Source organism: Cupressus sempervirens, chromosome 3 (genome assembly GCF_028749045.1).
Source record: "Cupressus sempervirens isolate cs-2001-9-10 chromosome 3, ASM2874904v1, whole genome shotgun sequence".
Taxonomy (NCBI): domain Eukaryota; kingdom Viridiplantae; phylum Streptophyta; class Pinopsida; order Cupressales; family Cupressaceae; genus Cupressus; species Cupressus sempervirens.
In genome coordinates this window covers 272,945,611-272,967,276 of record NC_143120.1, presented here as the reverse complement: position 1 = coordinate 272,967,276, position 21,666 = coordinate 272,945,611, and positions in this window count along the sequence as shown.

Below are 21,666 nucleotides of genomic sequence, written 5' to 3'. Positions count from 1 at the left end.
AGGTGAGAGGTGAGTTTATAGGTTGGGGAACCTATGGTATCCACTATAGGTCTCAAAGGAATTCCCTCCTTGTGAATTTTGGGAACACCATAGATGCAAGTTGTCACCTTCATTGGACATTAGTGTTATTTGGTCACCTCATTGAAGGAAGAGGAGGACACTGCTAGCTTGAATTTTTTAAGAATTTTAGAGTATGGGTTGCATGCCAATATTTTATAGCTATTGGCATCAGTTAAGAGATCGAGCATTTTTGCCAAATAATTTGACTTGTTGAAAATAACTATTGCATTCCCTTTATCTACTTTGGTTATAATAACCTCATTGTTGCTCACAAGATTCTTAAAGGCTTTGAGCTCAGAAACTGAGATTGGAATGCCTAAGTGCTATCACACAATCTTGACAAACTTCCTCCATAATATTTGAAGGAAGAGAACAGACTAGCCTTTCAATCTCTGTCATGAAAAGAACATGAGGGATAGAATGGGGAGCAATAGAAAAGTTACAACCTCTTTTAAGAAAATTGAAAGCCTACCTATCGATAGCAACATTGGCTAGATTAACCACTGGCTTACTTTCCCAATCATGGATCGAGCGGAAAATTTTAACATTAGGAACACTAGTGGACTCAATGTCAACATGGGAGTGTGGAGAAAGGTTAGAGGAAGAGGAGAGGGGAGAGGGGATAGGAGTAACTATGCTTTGATACCAATTGTTAGAAATAGGAATTACTGAGGGTGGGGGGGGGGTAAATTAGTAATCAAAAAACTTTAGTCACCAACTAGATATTATTTGTTACTTTAAACCATACATAAAAAAGTAATAAAGTAATGTTGAATAGTAATAGTAACCATGCACAAAGATAACTCATTACACCATGTTTTGTTAACTAGGAAAGACTTGGCCAAGGGAAAACCTTGGTGGAGATGATACCCACTAGATAATATACTAAGGACATAAAAGTGCAAAGGGTTATGGAGAGTTTTGATCTTATGAAAAATAGGAGATCAAGAAATCATAAAGGTTTTCAAGGATACCTAAGATGATACAAAAATCTTATGATTGTAAGATTGTAAGAGAAAAATATGAGGTGTTTGATGGCATGATAAGGAAGTGATCATAAGATCATAAGATAAAAATGATAAATAAAGGTGGAGCCAGGTGCATTTGCATAAATTTTTGAGACTCGAGTAAATTCATATCTTCTAATGCTACAAGATGCAATAGATCATAAGATCTCAAGGGCATTTCAATAGCTTTATGAAGCTACAAAGTAGTATTAGATAGTGAGATAGTGAAGATGAAAATTGATGCTTCCAAGGTTATGATAAAGAAAGGATAACCACCATCATCTGGTCGTAGGTCAATGATAGCAGCTAAAGGTAACCTCCAATGTTAAAAATTTAGTTTAGTGATTGTGATCAGAAGGTTTTAAGGAACTAAAAATGGATATATGATGTTACAACATAGTTGTGCTCACAACATCATAAGGGTGTAAAAGGTAATTTTCAAAGTTATGAAAAGGTCTATTTAACCATAATTGTAAGATTGTAAGGAAAGTGAAGGTGAGATAAGATGTTGTGACAAGGTTTATAAATCATAGTCATGAGATCATAAAAGGCTTACGGGTGAGCTTCAAATACATGATAAATTATTTATTGTAGGATCACGAAAGACATTCTCAAGGCTTACAATAATGTGATAAAGGTTTGAATTCAAAGGATCGTAAGATCATAGAGCCAAATTTCCATGCCTAAGATGATATGAAGAGCTCCTCTTTGTAAGTGTATCGTAAGATCGTAAACCCTATTTTGACATGAAAAGTGAACTTTACTTTTCTAATTTGGAATAATGATAGAATGCTCATGGCAAAAGAAATTTAAGTAAAGTATAAATTTCTTGAGTTGGATAGTTATGTGAACGCTCCATCTGAGGTGACATACAACACTAAAGTTAAACCTCAAGCATGCATAATATCAATGCATAGAAGAGGTTGATGAAAGTACACACAACATTAAAACATTACACAATCTAGTAATCCATTACTATTTGTAGAGAGAAGATATTTTAGAGTAGTTGTAGAATTTTTAGTGTGAGAAAATTATTTTTTGTAGAGTTAGTTGTAGAAGTTTTTCAAATTTTTAGTCTATTCTCAAGATGTCTAATAAATAAGTAGAAGAGATAAAAGTTTAGATGTGGAAGTTGCAAAAATTTCAAATTCTAAGGGAGTTAAATCCAGATAGAGGAAACCTAATAGATTTGTCGAAGAATGGATAAAGTTGTTCACAGAATCCTCTAATACCATCAATGCAAATGACCATGATTTTGAATTCCCTTATATATTTTGCAAAGATACTACTATTGGAAATATAAGAGTAACTAAGAGGGGAGGGTTGAATTTTTTACTATAAAAATAAATCCCAGATCCCTTAGATGTTAGTACAAAATGCAAATAGATAACTAAATACTACTGAAGCTTAGTAAACACACAGAATGTTGTAACTTGATAATAACTAGATTACCTCAGTAAATGATTAACAAATAAAATTTTATATGTTATCTATGATTACCACTTCTTTATGTTAGTTTCAAATAGATAAAATAAAATAGCATGAACACATTTGACACCAAAATTTAATGTGGAAACCCAATTTGGGAAAAACTACCAATTGCAACTAGTTACTAATTTTCACTCTTTTAAAGTGAGCCCTATTAGGAGGAAACCCTATTAAAGGTTACAAAACACATTTTTAGGTATGAAACTATTAAAGGATTTAATCACCCTATAAGGAGTGGCCTTGTTAGAGGTCTTGAGAATAATTCAATGGAATTGCCACCTTGTTAGAGGATTTGCAAATAGCTATTAAGCCAACTCTGTTAGGAGATTCAGATCACTACTATAATGGTTAGAGAGTAACAATGAGATGACCTAATTTGAATGCAATTGAATTTTTAATTTTAGATCTTTGTTCTAGCTTAAACTTGATCCTTCCTGATTGAATATGGATTTGTTGCTCTACAAGGATATTTTGCTTATCTTTTAATTTCACTTCCTCTTCTCATCATCAAATATTTAATAACATCTTCATAACTTACACTTACACACATTTGAAATCACAACTAGACCTTATACTTATATCTTCCACTATGTCAAGTTGGCTCAAATACAACTTAGAATAATCAATATTCATCACCGTAGTCGGCTGGAATCAATAGATAAATCAATCAATCTTAATACAAAAAAATAAGAAAATCCTTCACTAGTCAACCCAACTCCGTAGAAATTGACTTAGAAATGATTTCCTTTGTTAACCAATAGAAGCTTAGTTAACACTAAAAACTTGCAAAAATCCTTTGGCAACTGAGTGAGCTTAGTTAACACTGGTTCCATCCAACTTTCATTTGTTACCCGAGTGAGCTCGGTTAACACTCACTTTCTACAACTTTTCCTTTGACACCTAAGTGAACTCTATAAACATTGCCTTTTGAACTAAGCAAACATAGGAACACTAAGTAGACACTGAGAACTATCTTCACTACCCAAGTGAGCTTGAGATATACTAACTGATAATGATATGACATTTGTGTAACATCAAAGACAATAAAAAATTAACCAGTTGTATCTAACAATCTCCCTCTTTGGCATTGATGGAAACACAAAATGTCATAGCATAATGAAATTTTGGATTTTAGACTTGAGAACTCCCTCTCTCAGTATGAGCTCTTCCTTTAACTAGATTCTGTCTACAACAACTACTACCAGGTTCATTTAGAAATTTCTCCGTCTTTCAAAAAACTTCTTCTTTGGAAAACTTCTCCTCTCTAGTTTCTAACTTTATTTTGGTTCCAAAAATTTCTCAGAGATATGACAGTGAACTTCTCTCTCTTTGACAACACATGCCAAAGATAATAATTCTATAAATACCAATGTACCTTAAGTACTGATTCATCTACAATATGCCCTTGCCAATTTTGCACCAACTTGTTGACTAGTTGATGCATTCACTAAACTTCATTTGGTGAATTTTAGATAGGGGAATGACCCCTAGCTTACTTCTTAGATATAAAAATGCATCCTTAGTTAATGACTTGGTGAATATGTCTACAATTTTTTCCTTTGTATTCACATATTCTAGTCTGACTTCTTTATCTTGCACTAAATCTCTTAAGAAATGATATTTTATAGCAATATGCTTTGTTTTAGAGTGCATTACTAGATTCTTTGATATATTGATTGCACTGGTGTTATCACAATATATGACAACTAGATCATTGATCTCTACCTTCATTTATTCCAATAGGTGTTTGAACCAAACAATGTTAGAACAATTAACTGCTATTGCTACATATTATGCCTCTGCTATGGATTGAGATGTACAATTTTGCTTCTTGCTTGTCCAAGATACTAGTCTTTTACCAAGAAAGAATGCTCCACCACTAGTGCTTTTTTTGTCACCAAGACTTCCTACCCAATCAACATTAGTAAATACTTTCAAGTCCAAACTGCCTCCAAGTTTGTACCATAAACCATAGTCTTTAGTACATGTCAGATATCTCATGATTCTCTTGATTGCCATCATGTGATTCTCTTTAGGATTTTCCAAGAACCTTGCCACTATTCCAACTACTAGAGCAATATCAGGCCTTGTATGTACTTTATATTGCAATTTTCAAATCATTGATCTATATGTGGTCTTATCTACTTCATTGGAATCATCATTTTTGTAAAGCTTATGTCTAGTAGACATAGGTGTTCCAACTAGCCTTGAATCTTCCATTCAAATTTTTTTGTTATCTCCTTGATATACTTAGATTGAGTGATGTAGATACCATTCTTGTTCTGTTTTATTTGCAATCCAACAAATAATTTTATCTCACCAAACATGGGCATCTCAAATTCTTTAGTCATTTCTTCTGAGAATGTTTTGCATAAGTCATCATTTTCTATAAATAGAGTATCATTGACAAATATTTTTGCCAACACAATTTTCTTATCTTGTCCTTCCTTGATATATAGACTACTGTTGTCATTAGTCCTTTGAAAAAAAATATGTACCAAATAATTATGGAGTCTTTCATACCAAGCTCTAGGGGCTTGTTTGAGACCATATAATTCTTTGTGTAGTTTGCAAACCTTGTCTCTTTTGTTAGGATATACAAAACCTTCTAGTTGTTCAATATGTACTTCCTCATCAAAAATTCGATTCAAGAATGTAGATTTGACATCAATTTGATATATTTAAATACTCAATGTGCTACTTATGTTAGTAAATTTCTAACACCTTCTAGTCTTACTACAGGAGAAAAATTCTCCCCATAGTCAATTCCTTCTTGTTGAGAATAAACTTTGCACACTAATCTTGCTTTTTTTCTAGATACTTTTCCATCTTCATTTAGCTTATTTCTAAATACCCACTTTGTACCAATTACATTTTTATCCTTGGGTCTAGAAAGAAGAGTCCAAGTTTTTTTTTTTTTTTTTTTTTCTATTTCTTCATTCATTTCTTCAATCCAACTTTCATTTTCCAAAGAATCCTTAACACTTCTAGGTTCAAATTTAGCAAGTAAACATGTACCTTTTAATTTTCTTCTTGTCATTTTTTCATCGGATTTATCTCCAATGATTTGATCAGTTGCATGATGCCTTCTGACATATCTTGGTAACATAGGTTCCTTGGTCTTTAAATGAGTTCCACCATCTTCTTCTTGAATTTTAGTTTCAAACTTAGGACCTTCTATTTGTGACTCGGGTCCATTAGGCTTGGTTTGAACTAGCTCGGTAGCCTCTAATTTTGACTTGGGTCCTTGTAGCTTGGGTTGCACTATTTAAAACTCAGTAACTATTGGATTTTTTGGGGAATTGGGACATGAAGCTTCTTTTCTCTTAGATAGATTTGGCAGAGTATCAGGTTCATAGTAAAAAAATCTTCTGTAGTCTTTAGGTTCCTTGTTGCTTTCTTCTTCACTCTTTTCTGCAAATTCATCAATTTTGACATGTGCACTTTCTATAATTTTGTGAGTAGACAAATTCTAACATCTATATGCTTTAATTTTATAGGAGTATCCTAGAAATATGCCTTCATCACCTTTTACATCAAATTTTCCTTTTATAGATTCTTTCAATATATAACATTTGCCGCCAAATACTTTTGAGTCAAATATATTATGCTTGTAGCCACACCATAGTTGATAAGGTGTTTTGTTTGAATTTTTCTTCAACTGAACTCTATTCAAGGTATGAATTGTAGTGCTGATAGCTTCCTTTTAGTATTTGAGAGCAACATTCTTCTCAATCATTAGTGTTCTTTTACAATCCATGATAGATTTGTTTCTTCTTTCTACTATATCATTATGTTGTGGTGTACCATGGGCTAGTAATTTTCTTTTGATTCCTCTTTCAATGTAGAAATTATTGAATTCATGAGAGATGAATTCACCACCTCTATTTGGTCTTAAGCATTTCAAATTTTTTTTAGTTTCTTTTTCTACTGTTGCTAGATACCACTTGATTTTTTGAAAGGCTTCTTATATTTCTTTTAGGTACATTACTATCATCATTATAGAGTAGTCATTAACAAAAAGAATAATTTTTTTTCTCCACTATAACTCTCTATTCCAATAGGTGCACATAAATCTATATGAATGATTTCCAAGACTTCTTCTGACTGATAGTCTTTGCTCTTGAAACTTGTCTTTCCCATCTTGCCAATTTGGCAATTCATGCATAGAACCATGCCAAGCTTCTTCAAACTAGGAATACCTCTTACTCTTTTATGTTTTCTTATCTTAACCAGATTATCAAAATTCAAATGACATAGCCTTTTGTGTAATAAGAAACTATCCTCTACTTGAGCAATAAAACCTAAACAATCTATGAGATCAAGATAAAATAGATCACCTTTTGTTTGCTTGCTAGATCCAACCAAATTTCCTTTCCCATCTAGTAGTTTGGCCTATCCATTCATGAATTCTACCTTGAATCCAATGTTATTCAGCTATGCCGCACTCAATAGATTATTCTTTTGTCCTTCAACCCAATAAGCATTGTCACATACAAGTTTTTTAGTCAACAAGATACATCCTTTTCCTTTGATGTTACAAGGTTCATTTTTTCCAAATCTTACACTACCTCCATCATAATATTCCATATGCTCAAATTTTATTATGTCACTAGTCATATGATGTGAATAGCCACTATCATTAATCCATATATCATTTTTGCTGACATGAGAGATAAGTGCCATCTTATCTCCTTCATCATCAGATTCATCTTTCACAACCATATATACCATTTCATCTTCACTGTTATTAGAATCTATAGCTATAAAACAAGATTTCTCACCTTTTTCCTTGAAGCTCATATAGTTCTTGAAGTCCTTCTTGCCTTTATGCTTGTTACTTTTCTTCTCATCTTTGATTTCCTTGTTTGGACACCTAGTAGCAATGTGAACAATTTCTTCACAAGAAAAGTAAATAAGAGGAACTTTACCTTTGTACTTTCCTCTTCTTTTGCAATACTCCCTTGCAAGAAAGGCTTCAACAACTTCAAGATCACTGTCTAAACTTTCTTCTAATGATCCATCTTTTCCACTTTTTGATTGACTAAACTTTGAATTTTTACCCTTTTCTTTGAGTGAGAGTTTAGCTTTAAATGTAGATTCAATATTCTTTGAATTAGGAACATAGTTATCATAATTGTCTAATTCAAAAGTTGTTAATCTTCCAACTAGAGCACCCAAGCCTATCTTATTATTTGGATCACATCTCATTTCTTGAATAGAAGATACTGTAACTGCATAAATATGAAGAAGAGTTCTAAGCACTTTACTTACAATAGTTTCCTCCTTAATGTCTCCTCTAGATGCTTTGATTGCACTTACACTAGCCTTGGTCCTTTCCACATATTTTTCAATATTTTCATCTTCTCTCATTCTCATTTGATCAAATTGTCCTCTAAGGCTTTCTACTTAGGCTCTTCTTACATTGTCATCTCGTCCATAGATATATTTTAGTTTTTTCCACATTTCAAAAGTAGTTTTGCAATCTTTTACCTCATCAAATTCAACATAATTGAGAGTAGATACAATATCTATCATCATGATATTATGATTCTTTTTTTCACCAATATCTTCAACTGATAATGTTCCAATGGGAGTCTTATATTTAGCATCAAGATACTTGCAACCTATATCACTTATGGTAGCCAGATGTAACCTCATAAGTCCTTGCCATGCAACAAAATTATCTCTGTTTAATTTGGGAATCTCTTTTTTGTAAGACATCCTGATCTTTAGCCTAGGTCCTTGAAACCCTCTCTGCAAGCTCCAAAAGGATATAATACCAATTGTTTGAAATATAAGAGTGGTAACTGAGAGTGGAGGGGTGAATTAGTTACTACAAAAATAAATCCTAGATCCCTTAGATGTCAATACAAAATGCAAACAAATAACTAAATATTGTTGAAGCTCGGTAAACACGTAGAATGTTGTAACTCAGTAATAACTAGATTAGCTCAATAAATCATTAAAAAATAAATTTTTAGATGTTACCTATGATTACCATTTGTTTATCTTAATTTAAAAACACATAAAATAAAATAGCATGAACTCATTTGACACCAAGATTTAACGTGAAAACCCAATTTGGGAAAAACCACCAATTGCGAGTAGTTACTAATTTTCAATTTTATAAAGTGAGCCTTGTTAGGAGCCAACCCTGTTAAAGGTTACAAAACACACTATTAGGTGTGTTCCTATTAAAGGATTTAATCACCCTATTAGGAGTGGTCTTGTTAGAGGTCTTGAGAACAATTCAATGGAATCGCCACCTTATTAGAGGATTTTCAAATAGCTGTTAAGCCAACTCTGTTAGGAGATTTAGATCACCACTAGAATGGCTAGAGAGTAACAATGAGATGAACTGATTTGAATGCAACTAAATTGCTAATTTTAGATCTCTATTTTGGCTTAAACTTGATGTTTCCTGATCAAATATGGCTTTTCTACTCCACCAGGATATTCTTCCTATCCTTCAAATTTGCTTCCTCTTCTTATCATCAAATCTTCATAACTTACACTTACACAAATTTGATAAGTTCCACTATGTCAAGTCAACTCAAATACAACTTAGAATAATCAGTATTCATCACCTTAGTCAGTTGGAATCAATAGATAAATCAATTAATCTTAGTACAACAAAATAAGAAAATCCCTCATTAGCCAACCTAGCTCAGTAGAAACTAACTTAGAAACAATTTCTTTTGTTAACCAATAGAAGCTCGATTAACACTCACTTTCTACAACTTTTCCTTTGATGCCCAAGTGAAATCAATAAACACTACTTTTTGAACTAGACAAACACATGAATGCTTGGTAGACACTGAGAACTATCTTCACTAGCTGACTAAGATCAGCATATACTAACTGATAATGCTATGACATTTGTGTAATGTCAAAGACAACATAGAATTAGCCAATTGTATCTAACAACTTCATGTCCTAGAGTCATTGGTTATGAATTATTCAAATATTTCAACCATAATTGAGTTGAGAAGATCCCTATTTACAATCCATGGAAGAAGAATTCAGTGAAACGTATCTTTTTTGAGGTTTTTGTAGACATTGATTTGGTTAAGGCCCTAATCAAATCATATAACCCAACCACTAAATCATTCCATAGGTAGGATGGAAAAATTTTATGCACACTAAACCATGCCTTGTTTATTGAAGTGTTTGGATTGGATGTTTCTATTAGTGAACTAGTAGACCTGGTTGACATGCAAGAGAAATTTGAAACAAACACCAAAACTTACATAGGTAAGTCTATGCCACAACATATTCCCATGGAATTGAATCAAGTCAATGATTATCCTATAAAGGTGGACAATGAGATGCCTTTGGATAAATTTAAGAACTATTTTGTGAAAATAGTGTATGGTGTCCACAAGGTGGTTGGCATAGATGGAACTAACATGGTTTATGCAACCCAATTTATCATTTCTAGAGATGTGCAAGAATCCTACCATGTCGAAGAATATGATTATGTTGAGTATATTCTGAATAAAATGAATGATAATATTGGACTGGCATAGAGTGGAGATATGGAAAACTTCAAATTCTATCATGACTCATTGCTGATGCACCTAATCCTTTACAAGAACATGAGGTACATAAGCCTAGATTTCATGGATCACACTTCTGATGCAAATGGATATTTTCTAGTTCAACTGTGGTCATGGGTATGGGATAGTTCCTATCATTACTTTGATTCTATCTCATTTTTCAATAATTTCAGCACACTTATCATTAAAATGTTAGACCTAGGCTATTTTAGGGCCCCTAAGATTTTGAAGAGTCTTTTAAGACCAAACCTACTCCCAAAAAATTCAAGATTAGATAACAATTGGGGAGATATCATTTTGTTTCCAACATTTTTCCTTATGAAAGTCTATGGTTTTCCATAGCCATCCCATATATTTCCAAAATTCATTCCCCCTAGACTGGCCATCATTGAATTCATGTGGCAATCATTTATGGTAAACATAGAGTATCTAGGATTGAAGGTGCATAGAGGAACATTTCTATGTAGGTGTTTTAGGATTGGGAACTTTTCAATTGAAAAAAATCCCTAGATCAAATTCATTCTTTCCTCCACCACTACAATGTGTCAACTAGCCCATATAGGATGTATGGCCCTAATAAATAGATGTGGAACACCCTCAAAGAAATAAAAAATTATGTACTACCAAGTACCAAAGAATTTCCCCATGAAGACTTCATTCCTAATATTATTGTTGAGGGGGAGGTAGTTGATAAACTATCTAAAATTGATGATGCTTTAAGGGTAGAGAGGGAGATGAAGAGAATCTATCCAAACTTTCAAGGTTTTTACCTAGGTGTTCCTTATCCATAGAGGATAAGGAAGATGGTTGTCAACCATGCTGAGATTATGGCACAAATGCCATCCTACCACCTCATACATCTAAACCTCAAGTTATTTCATCCATAATTCCTCCATCATTTCACTACCCTTTAAGGTGTGTGTTAATATTGATCTTGCCCACTTCTTCTTCTACCCTTGTGCATCCTTTTCAATACCTTATTACCTATCCTTCCACCTTCTATTTTACCACCTTTTATCCTTCTATTCCATTTATCCCATCCATAGCCTAAAACCTTATCCTCCATATGTATTTTCTACTATCTCCCTTCCATTAGCCTATCAACATCTTGAGCATACCTTTTTATGGTCTTGGCTTATCATAACTTCTCCTTCTAATAGGATCACTATTCAAATTGAAAAAGGCTTGATTTCTTTCCAAAAACTCCAAAAATCCAAAAAAGGAAAAAAAAGAAAAAAAAGTGCCTTGGTGTAAACTTGGAAATAGGTGCCTTGGTAGAAGTAAAGGCAAATAAATTCATTCTATAGTTAAAACTACTTCTTATGGTGCCTTGGACAAGTACCATGATGAAAACCTAACAAATAGGTGTGATGTTTAATTCTTCCATAATCCATCCATTCTATCTTTCCTCTTTGATCTTGATGCTTTTGAGTTATTCATGAGCATGGGTTATCTTATCCACCAAGCTTCCTGTCACCATCCTTCTTATCCTATATCACTCACTCATAGCCTTCATTACCCTTCACTCTAATCATGTTATCCTATCACTATCCAATTCACCTAACCCCTTGGTCTTGATTAGAAGAGAAAGAAAGAATATGGTTTTTAGAGACCTCTTGACATGTCCACTCTTTTGGATTACTTGATTTCATGCCATCATGCTATCTCATTCATTGATTTTCATTGATTATCCAAAACCCACTTCATATGGCTATCTTACATTTTCCCTAGCTTGGGTACTCTTGGAGAGCTAGTTCTTGAGGATCACTTTCACTCGCTTCATACTCCTTGCCTATCCATCTATGCTTATCCACCAACTTGCTACTACATATTGTCCTACACCTTACTAGAACAAAATGATGTGATCATACTTGAGAACTAGTAATCTCTAAAAAAGTTCTAAAATTTTAAAAGTGTCCTAAAAAAATTCTCAAAATTACTTAAAAGTATTTAAAAAAATCTATTATCCTAGTCAAAACCTAGAAATGGGCAACTTGGTAAGACCAAAAAAATTGAAAAATTAAAAATTCCAATAAAAATTAAAAAATACAAAAAATTGAAAAATAGGAAAAAGTGACATTCCTTTCACATAAGATCTCTTAAGCTTTAATCACTATTTGTTCTAATTGTGTTTTCTTACTATTTCTTGTGTCACTATTGAGATTCCTCTCATAAAAAATTTCTCTCACGTTAGTCACCAGTTGTTCTAACTATGTCTATCTATTGTTGCTCAGTTTCCTACTAAGGTTCTTCTTACTAAAGATTCCTCTTTGACTTCAATCACTAGTTGTTCTAACTATGTCTATCTACTATCATCACTCTACTAAAGAATTTTTTTTCACATATGTTATGAACATTGGCACTTGACATCAACCCCATAACACAAACACAAAAATGATGACATTCATAATGGTTTGAATTATGCTGAGCTTTTCTTTGTTTTGCTTTCAGTTTATCATGTTCCTTGAGCAACTCGATGATGTCTCTTTCAACTAGAGAAGTAAGGATTGGGGGCATGATATTTTCTTTTCTTTTTGTTTGATGGTTTAGTTCCAATGTTCTAAAGCATCTATATAAAAGGGGTGTCCACTATAAGAGCCTTTATCTCGTATTGGATGGACATGTGTACCTTGAATCATTTTATATGGACTCTTCATTGAGGTTGGTTCTTCTCCTTTCTTGTTGGAGTGAAATCTTTATGCTACAGTAAATACTAATACTCGTCCTCCTAAGTGAACGTATGGGTCACTATGAGTATACTTAGCACACTTCTGTCTCAGGTTAGGAATGCAAGGGTCATTGTACACAAAATACTTATTGATTTCTTAGCATAAGAAGGATTTCTTGTGTGTCTACATGCAAGAAATTTTTTGGTCATCCTAGTGCTTATGCATTGATGCTTATGTTAGCTTGCTACATTAAAAGGGACAAATGTTCTAGTCATTCTAGCTACTACTACCTCGAATGCTTACATTTAATCTCAAAAAACTACAATAGGTGTCATATTCAAATTCCCATGATTGCAATGTTAGTGGGAATTGTATGACATTTGGGATTTAGCTAAAATCTTAGTGATGATAATTGTTGAATCTTGGTAACCAGACTTAGGGTTGCATCTAGTGTAGGGCTACATTTTCATAAGCACATGGTTTGATCACTGATTTACTTCCATGCTTCATGATGAGGGATTCCCAACTTCTTCAAAGTATCATGTTTCTTCACAACCACACAAATGATCGATTAATCACCCTCTTGGCTAGTTTAGCTGCTTAGAACTCATTTTCGAAATTGAATTTGAAATTGAACACTTAAATAGCTCAAAATCACACTTTGAATATTTGGGACCGACACGATTGAATGCTTGTGCATTCTATTTTTTTGATACTTTCTTAATCTTGGAATCTTTTCAAATAACATTTTCTTTCAAATTTTCCAAATTTCTAGAAAAAGTCAACTCAAGTCAACTTTGGTCAAACTTGGTCTTTTGGACCTCAAAATCACTACAAATCAATTCCAATCTTCATCAAACTCTTTTGATCTATTCATTCTTCCAAATCTCAAGTTTCTTTAGTATCTCTCGATATACTACTCTGTATCATTCTTCTGGTGTGTCATCTTTCAATTCTGCTTCGAAGGGGGTAGGATGATTACATCATTAAATCTTTCAAAATTGATTTCAACTCAATTTGAATATCATGTCCTATTCACTTAGGGCATCTCATTACTCAGGGCATCTTGTTCCCCTTTATTTGGCATCTATGCCATCTATCTTATCTTTTGATTTGTTGATCAATCTTCTAACAGTCTTGTCAAATTTTGATGGATAGGTATCAAGATAGTCTAAACCCTGACTCTTGAGGATCAAGCCTCATTATAGGGATGATTCTATGACTCTTGATAGGTCTTGTTATCTTTTATTGACCAATATTCAGGTGTTATATCTAGACTCTAGGGGATTAAGCTTTGTTCTGTAGATAATTCCAAATTCTTGCTGAGGGTTAAGCTTTGTTCTAGGGATAATCCTAACTCTTACTATGAATTAAGTCTCATTTTGGGGATAATTCTAAGCTCTTTCTTTTGATCACTATTCAATGGACATGTATTGAGACAATCTAAACCCAGACTCCTGAGGATTAAGCCTCATTTTGGGGATAATTCTATGAATCATGATTAATCTTATCATCTTTTTATGGGAAGGTATTGGGATAGTCTAATCCTTGACTCTTGAGAATTGAGTCACATTCTGAGAACAATTCTATGAAATTTGATAGTCTTTGTGTTATCAATCTTGGTATCTAGGTGTTCTATCTAGATCCCTTAAGGTTAAGCTTTATTCTAGAGATAACCTTTAAAAGCTTATCAATCTTGGTATCTAGCTATTCTATATGGATCCCCTAAGATTAAGCTTCATTCTAGAGATAATCTTTAAAAGCTTATCACATCTTGATATCTAAGTGTTCTATTTGGATCCCCTAAGGTTAAGCTTCATTTTGGAGATAACCTTTAAAAGCTTATCCATCTCAATATCTAGGTGTTCTATCTAGATCCACTAAGGTTAAGCTTCATTCTAGAGACAACCTTTAAAATCTTATCACATCTCAGTATCTGGGTGTTCTATCTGGATCCCCTAAGGTTAAGCTTCATTCTAGAGATAACCTTTAAAATCTTATCACATATTGGTATCTAGGTGTTCTATATGGATCCCCTAAGGTTAAGCTTCATTCTGGAGATAACCTTTAAAAGCTTATCACATCTCAGTATCTAGGTGTTCTATCTAGATCCCCTAAGGTTAAGCTTCATTCTAGAGATAACCTTTAAAAGCTTATCAATCTCGGCATCTAAGTGTTCTATCTAGATTTCCTAAGGTTAAGCTTCATTCTAGAGATAACCTTTAAAAGCTTATCAATCTTAGTATCTAGGTGTTCTATCTGGATTCCATAAGGTTAAGCTTCATTTTAGAGATAACCTTTAAAATCTTATCAATTGGTCTTCGTATTATCAATCTCAGAACCAATCTCATTTCTTGATCTATGCTTCATAATTCTGATTTCTTTGAATTGAATGTGATGCTTCCACATTCATCTAAAGAGGGTAAAATGTAATACCCCAAAATTGGCACAATGCCATGTTAACCAATTCTAGTCTATTCAATAATTACTAAGTCTTATTTCACTAGGAAATTCTAATTCTGATAATCGCTATTTGACCTAGGTGTCAAATGCAAAAAACCCTAATTTGCATTAGTCACATTCTTTATTTAATTCCTAATTATCTACTCAAATTAGCTACGTTAAACCAATTGATTAAGTTTAATTTAATTATATAAGTTTTCATACTTTACTTAAATTAAAATTACTTCTTTAGCTAATGTATAAAGGAATTAAATGTATTTAAATTAATAATTTCCTCACTTTAATTATTCAATTAATTAAACATTATGCTTTCATGAGGTCATATCCTATTTTATTAAATTAAATATTCTCTCTGAATCTTCTCTTCAATTTAGAAATGGACATTCTAAGTAAACTATCTCTTGAAATGGTATTGACTTAGTTAACTCTCTCTCACACTCAAAAGAGAATCAGTTAACTCTCCATGACACTCAGATTTGAAATAGTTAACTTCATTTGCACAAGGAAGTTTCCATTCTAACTAAATCTCATTTCCAATCTCAACTGTCTATTCTACTTGATCTTGATTGTTGATTGATTTTTGGAATTCTATTTAAGAGACCTTCAATTCCTCATTATAGAGGTTGAATTAATTATGTATCAAATTATTGCTAGAATATGCACCCATTTTCATACATTTGCTAGCTTAAATTTTCTTGCATTTGAATCTTATATTAGTCTAATATGCATTCATTTAGCATAATATCTTTCTTTTTTTCTTAGATTAAAATGCACTTCATATAGATTTATTGCATTCTCATATAGTTCTTATAAAATCCTTCGTACTAGGGGTTTGGTTGCCCACGTTGCATTCTGAGAGAAAAGGAAAAATCCTTCTAGTTATAAGGAAACATGTCAAACTATTGGATTACTTGGATGTATAATTTCATATTCATTCTAATGCACGAAGAAAGAAATAACTAGGGCCAAAGGCACACCCAACTATCCAGACCACCCTGCAAGAGTTAACACATCTAAAACACAACACAAAGAATAGCAACCAAACATGGAAGAAGAGAAAAACACCTTTATCGATTCACCAAATAATCAACATACATGCCCAACTATAAGGCCTTTTGGGTTATGACCATGTAACAATTCAATTACAATCCTAGATGATCCTACTTTGCATTTTGCTCCTTCTTACTATTCTAAGTTCTATCTCTAAAACTTAATCCTAGACCTCCTTAAATTCTTGTGCAACCATAGGTTGGCCTATCAAAAGAATAAAATTTATGTTGAAGTCATGCACAACCATAAGTTGACTCACATCAAATATTATCTACCTATAACAAAATTAAATGTGAGAAAGATAGGCCCAAACTGGAACCACACATAGAATACTCAGAAAATGAAGACTTCACAAAGTATTGACACTCAACATCCACATGATCACTCGACAACCACATGAGCTTGACATCCAAATAGAACTTGGCAACCATGGGGACTCGGTAACCACAAAGAAATGAAAAACCAAAGGATCACTCAACAACCAAAGGAATCCACAAAGAACTCAAAAACCAAAGGATCACTCGACAACCAAAGGAATCACTCAGCAACCAAAGGAATCACTTGGTAGAAACTAAGAACTCAACAACAACTAAACACTCAGTAACCACTAAAATATCAGAAATGTAAGACATTGCAACTTAGAAGAAAGGAAAACTAAAATCATGCATGATATTAGTGCAACCTAGGATGGTCCTACGTCAAACAACTAGGATTGGAAGAAATGGTTCTCTTGAATCATTAAGATGTTACAACCCAAGCTGAATCCAACTCAGATTGAGAAATCCATGAAGCATCTTCAATAGGTTTGTTCTTCCACTTCACTAAATATTTATAGTAATCTTTTCCTCTTGTGCTCTTACCAACTCTCTGATCCAATATCTATTCAACTTCTTCAATCTGCTTCTTAGGATAATCTTCTGATACAACAATTTCATCATCTAACTCATGATACTTATATAAATAAAAAAAATTCAATATAGGAGATATATCCATGTCACCAGGTAACTCAACTTCATAAACATTATCACTATCAAACTTCTTAAAGATCTCATGAGGTCCAAACTTCTTCATCTTTAGCTTACTATACATTCCAACAGGAAATCTTCCTTTCTTCAAATGAACCATCACCTCATCACCAACTTCAAAATCATAATTTCTTCTAGACTTATTAGCATTCTCCTTATACTTTTGATTACTTTTTTCCAACCTCAACTTCACTTCCTTATGCAAAGACTCCATAAAATAAGTAAATTCTTCCCCTGCAACACTTCTCTTATCTTAACCAACATCCCTCAAATTTGATACTCCTCTAGGGTGCATTCTTTTAACAATCTTAAAAGGTGTTTTCCTTGTACTCCCATTCATAGAATTATTATATGCAAACTTAGTTTGTGCTAACACTACTTCCCAATTGCTTGGCTTATCTCCAACTAAACATCTCAAAAAATTACCTAGGCTTCTATTTATAACCTCTATCTATCCATCTATTTGTAAAAGGAATGTAGAGCTGAACCTTAATTTAGTATCCATCTTCTTCCACAAAGTCTTCCAAAAATAACCAAAAAACTTACTATCTCTATTAGAAATAATACTTCTTGGTAATCCATGCAATCTCACAATCACTTTAAAGAAAATTTCAGCAACATGTTCAACATATGATGTCTTCTTACAAGGTATAAAATGAGCCATCTTAGAAAATCTATCCACAACAACAAATTATATAGAATCATACCCCTTTACTATTTTTTGGCAATCCAAGAGTAAAATCCATACTGATGTCACTCCAAGGTTTCTTAGGAACAACAATAGGTGTATAAAAACTAGTATTTTGACTTACTCCTTTTGCAACTTGAGAAACTCCAAAACTCTTCACAATTTTTTGAATATCCTTATACATTTGTGGAAAATAATACTTATCCTTACGTTAACTCAATGTCTTATCAATTCCAAATTGTCCAGCCAATCCACCACTATGCTTTTCTTTGATCAAATTGATTCTCATAGAACTTCTAGGGATACACAACTAAATTCCTTTGAACAATATACCTTCTTGATGAAATATTCATCATAGTTATGTGATCTATTAGAGTTGGTGCTCTGCACTCTCTCCACACCTTAGAAAAATTAGGGTTAGTATAATACAACTCTTTTATTTCATCAAAACCAAGAACTTCAACCTTCATCTCAATCAATAAAGAATATCTTCTGCTCAATGCACCAACAACTCTGTTAGTAACTCCACTCTTGTGCTTAATGACAAATGTGAAACTTTGCAAGTACTCAACCCATTTCATATGTCTCTCATTTAATTTATATTGACTTCCCAAGTACTATAAAGCTTTATGACCAGCATACGACAAAAACTCCTTAGGAATCAAATAATGTCTCCACTTCTTGAAGGCTTGAACAATAGCATAAAACTCTTGATCATACACATAATACTTCCTTTTAGCTTCATTCAACTTTTCACTAAAGAAAGAAAAACGTTTACTTTCTTAACTCAATATAGCTCCTATTGCACTACCACTAGCATCACATTCAACTTTTTCACTAAAGAAAGCAAAAGGTTTACCTTCTTGACTCAATAAAGCTCCTATTGCACTATGCCTAGCATCACATTCAACTTTAAAGACCTTATTGAAATTAGGTAAAGCCAACATAAGCAACTCAACAACCTTTTGTTTCAAAGTCTCAAAAATATTATTAGCTTCATGTGTTTACTCAAATTATTTTGTATCTCCTCTCATTGTCTCAGTCATAGCATTACAAATAGAACTGAAATTTCTTATAAGCTTTTTGTAAAAACTAGCCAAACCATGAAATGATCTTACATCACCCATATCCTCAGGTGTAGGACATTCCAAAATAACTTTAACCTTCTCAAGATCCATCTTCAAACCATTAGCTAAAATAAAAAATCCCAAATATACAATCTCATCTTGCATAAAAGAACACTTCTTCAAATTAACCATCAACTTCTCCTCTTTCAATCTCTGCAATACTTGTCGAACATGCTCAATATATTTTTCCTTAGTCTTACTGAATATCAAAATGTCATCCAAACAAACAATCATAAACTTATCCAAGAATATTTTTAGAACTTCATTCATCAACATCATGAAAGTACTAGGTGCATTGGTCAAACCAAAAGGCATAACCAACCATTCATACAAACCATCTTTTGTCTTGAAAGCAGTCTTCCATTCATCACCTTCTCTGATTCTAATTTGATGATAGCCACTCTTTAAATTAATCTTTGTAAAATAATTTTCTCCACTCCAACAATCCATTATGTCATCTATCCTCAATATAGGAAACCTATATTTCACTGTGATCTTGTTAATAGCTCTAGAATTAGTATAGATCCTCCATTTTCCATCCTTCTTAGGTGCTAAAATAGTAGGTACAACACATGGAATCAAGCTTTCTCTAATAAAAAATTTCCCCAACAAATCATGTACATGTCTATTAAGTTCTTCATTCTCTATAGATGTCAATGTATATCGTGCTTTATTCAACAAACTAGCTCCAAGAATCAAATCCATAGGATGACTTATGCTTCTCACTAGTGGTAAACCATCAGGACTATCCTTAGCAAAAATATCTTTATAATCATTTAAAAATTCTATAATTTCTTTTGGTACTCAATCAATACTACCATCTATCACTTGGTCACCACTAACTGGCACTCAATTAACACTATTTTCTACCACTTGGTTACTATTGACACAACTCAATTTCCTTGGAATTATAGTAAAACAAACTTGATTCTTTTTCATTTCCTTTTCAAATTGTTTCCCTTTAACCATATAAATTTTTACAATAGTACAATTAACCTCATCTAGACTTTCAATCAAAGGTAGCAATATTTTATTCTTCTCATTCACCCAAAGAGTATATTGATTCAATCTTCCATCATGTATAAAATATCTATCATATTGACAAGGTCTACCCAAAAAAATATGACAACAATCCATAGGCATAATGTCACACAAAACTTCATCAAAGTAATGTCCAATCTTGAACTTCACAATACATTGTTCACTCACCAATATCTTATGCTCATCTTTGATCCATGAAACATGATAGGGTTTAGGATGCTTCAACCTTTGCAATTGTAACATTTCAAGAAAATCTTCTGATGCCAAATTTATAGAAATTTCATTTTCAATGATCACCTTGCAACATTTTCTAGCCATCTTACATCTTGTTTTGTAAAAACTTCTCCTTAAAATAGGTTCCATCACTTTTCTTATTACATAAGGTTCTTCTCGCCATTAGATTTTCACCAGCCTTAGGTCCAATTGGTGAACCTTCATCATCTCCTTGAATCACAACATTTTTGTTACCTTGCCTACTTTTAGAGGATATACATTTAGAAGATCTATGTACCTCTTTACCACATCTGAAACAATTACCATGAAAACCAATTCTAGAATAAGAATTACCTCTTCCTCAATAAAAACCAATACCACCTCAGTAAGAATCTATTGGAATATTCAAATATGGAAAGAGTACTTATGAGAGGGGGGGTGAATCATAAGTATCATACTTTAGCCAATAAAACTTTTAACTGAAAGTAAATTGCATGCATGTAAGTATATCAAATAATCATGAAACCAGACACATGCATCAATAACACTTAACATTGGAATTTGGTAACCCAGAAACCCTCCAGGAATAAGAAGGTAAAACTGGGGTGGGGATGATACCCACAAAAAATTACTGCAGCAATATTGTTCAACCACTTCTGATGGTTTGCCCTGTTAAAGGCTTTACACTGTGTCAATAGTGACCTGGTTAGAGGCTTTCAAACACTTAACATGAAATGTTACCTTGTTAAAGGATTTTATCACCTAGTTAAAGGATTTATCGAAATAGCTATTAAGCTAACCTATCACCATAAGATTTTTATTCTAATACAATTGCTAGAAAGTATTAGGTACAATAAACCTGACTGATTACAATCCTTGATTGTTGATTGTAGGCACTTGTTCTGCTTTCTTTGATCTGGATCCTTTTGTGATCTGATAATCATCACTTCTAAAAATAGACTTCCTTGCGAACCCTTGTATATCTTCTCATACCTCTTATCTCTTTTTTCTTATTAACTTATGTCTTCTTATATAGAATTATGATTTGCCTTTATCGCTCAATTCTCCCTCTTCAATTTTAGGGTTTCAAAATTGATTAGGTAGGATAAAATTTATCTACCCCATATCTTGTTTTCTTCTTGAAACTTCACCAGTTGTATCTTAAAAATGTTCTACATGGTGTTCTGTGCCACCAACTCATCATTCTTATCTTCCTTTTAATTCACAAATTTCTAGATAACAACCTTGTCAGCTTAGATCTGGCGAATCTTCG